Source organism: Colobus angolensis, unplaced genomic scaffold, assembly GCF_000951035.1.
Source record: "Colobus angolensis palliatus isolate OR3802 unplaced genomic scaffold, Cang.pa_1.0 Scaffold293, whole genome shotgun sequence".
In the NCBI taxonomy this organism is placed as follows: Eukaryota; Metazoa; Chordata; class Mammalia; order Primates; family Cercopithecidae; genus Colobus; species Colobus angolensis.
The window spans coordinates 1,379,398-1,382,280 of NW_012116188.1; positions in this window are offsets into that span (position 1 = coordinate 1,379,398).

Sequence of the window (2,883 nt, forward strand, 5' to 3'; positions counted from 1 at the left end):
AAAAAAAAAAAAAAAAAGAAAACGAGTGAAATGGGGTATTACTGTGTTGCCCTGGTTGGTCTCAAACTCCTGTCCTCAAGTGGTCCTCCTGCCTTTGCCTTCTAAAGTGCTGAGATTACAGGCATGAGCCACCGCACCTGGCCAAAAATGTTCTTAATATTGTTACAAGTCATTCCTTCTTCTCTAGATATCTTTTATTACAAATGCTTCTACTACTTATTACAATACTACTTTCAACTACTAACTAATGTTACTGACTCTGACCATGAGGCAAGCTCTGTGCTAAGCCACATACCGTATAGTGGTTAAGAACACAGGCAGCTGGCACAGTAGCTCACACCCTGTAATCCCAGAACTTTAGGAGGCCAAGGCAGGAGGATCACTTGAGCTCAGGAGTTCAAGACCAGCCTGGGTAATATAGTGGGACCTCCATCCCTACAAAATGTATTAAAATTAGCCAGGTAAAGTGGCATGTCTGTAGTCCCAGCCACTTGAGAGGCTGAGGTGGGAGGATCACTTGAATCGGGGAGGTCCAGGCTTCAGTGAGCCGTGAACACAGGCTTTGGAACTGGACTGTTGGTTCAGATCTCAGTTCTATCACTTATAGACTTAGGCAAGTCAACTAACCTCTCTGTGCCTCAGTTTCTTCATCCGTTAAAAAGGAGCTAATAACCGATCTCCTAGGATTTATAGAGAGGATTAGATTCACTCTGCGATGTATAAACCAGTGGGTAGGGTTCTGGATACTTGCGAACTTGAATGGGAAAAATTAATTACATCTATGCCCATCAGTTTTTCAAAGTCATGGCATTGTTAAACCTGTCTCCAGTTCTCATTACTAAATGTATTTAAAAAGATGCATCTTTATTACCATATTACTTTTTATTCTTTTGGCAGCTGTCTCAGTATATTTTGTTATCCTATATGTTCTATTTTATGCATATGGAATTCTTATTCTGAGAAGGAGTGGAGAGGCTCCTAAATTGCCAAAAGTGCCTGTAGTGCAGAAAAATTAAAGAACCCTTGAGTGAAAATATGTGCCAAGTACTTAGAACTATTCCTGGTACATAATAATCATACTATCTGTGTTTGCTATTGTCTTAGTCTGTTTGAGCTTCTATAACAAAATGCGATAGCCTAGGTAGCATCCAGATAACAGAAATTTCTTTCTTGCAGTTTTAGAGACTGGGAAGTCCAAGATCAAGCCGCTAGCAGATTTGGTGTCTGGGGAGGGCCTGTTGCCTGGTTCATAGACGATGTCTTTTCTCTGTGTCCTCACATGGCAGAGGGACCAGGGAGCTTTCTGGGGCCTCTTTCAGTACAGTACTAGTCCCCTTCAGAAGCTTCGTGACCTGACCTAGTCACAGCCCCAAAGACCCTACCTCCTAATGTTATCAACTTGGGGGTTAAGATTTCAACCTATGAATTTTGGCAGTAGACATTCAGATCATCACAGCTATTGTTAATATCTCATTTTAGTCTTCGTAATAACTTAAGAGGTGAATATGGCTATTATCATCTCACTAGGATATATGGTTATGAAGGCGGATACTTTTTCTGTTTTGTTCATTGTGTATCCCTAGAACCCAAAATGTGCATGGCACATAGTAGATATTTAATAATATCTAATGAATGTCTGCATCCCAATTTTGCGAACAGGACAGCAGGGCTTGAAGAGGTGGCATATCATACCATATTCAGTCACCCTGCATCCAAGCCATCAAGCTCCATCAATGTGGCTCCAGGACTGGAGACTGAACTTCATTCATTGTCTCCCAGTCATTTCATGACTCTCTCTCTCTCTTTTTTTTTTTTTTGTAGCAACAGGGTCTTGTTATGTTGCCCAGGCTGGTCTAGAACTCCTGGCCTCAAGCGACTAAGCCTCCCCAAGTACTGGGATTACAGGCTTGAGCCACTGTGCCTAGCCCATTTCACAATTGTTAGAGCAGCAATTTTTTCCTAAGCTTAGAACTTGCATACTGGGGAAAACAAAGCCCAATTTTGGCTGGGATTTCTTTCTTTTTTTTTTTTTTTTTTCTGAGACAGAGTCTCACTCTCTTGCTTAGGCTAGAGAACAGTGGTGCGATCTGAGGTCACTGCAGCCTCCAACTCCTGGACTCAATTGATCCTCCTACCTTAACTGCTCAAGTAGCTGGGACCACAGCTGTACACCACCAAGCCCAGCAGATTTATTTTTCTTTTTTGTAGAGATGGGTCTTATTATGTTGCCCAGGCTGGTCTCGAACTCCCGGCTCAAGCAATCTGCCTGTCTTGACCTCCCAGAGTGCTGGAACTACAGGGGACTTCTTAATGAAACAATGGAGGCAGAAGGTGACTTTGAGATGATGTACAGAACTGAGCAACCCCAATCTCACCAGGTCTTATCAATAATTTAACACAAATGAAACTATATTAACATGTGTGTGCTCCTAGTTTTCCCTTTACACATCTGCTAAAGGAAATTTTGTCTTCTTCAGCTTGGTTTGTGGGTTTCTGTGGTGCAGGATCTGGGCTTGGAGAAACTGGAGAAGTGACAGAGTGTGGCTGTGCTCCAGAAAGGACGGAGTTTTACCCCTGGGAAAGGCCAAACAGTAGAAATCAAAGGAAAGAGACAGTGGCAAGGAGAGACAAGCCCCACAAGAGTAGGGTGTCAGTGAGAGGCAAAAGTAATAGAGAGAGGTTGGGGCCTGGCTGCCTTTCTATGGAGAGTGGTTTTTCAGATGGGGAGACAGGGTTTTTCAAAGACTTTTGTGCAAATCTTCTGATCCTTCAAGAGTCATAAGCATATATACATTATAGAAAAACAGGAAAAATGTTAATAACTTGAACTTGACAACCTCTGATCTAATGTTTATTTTAATACTACTTCTTCAGGGCAGGAAC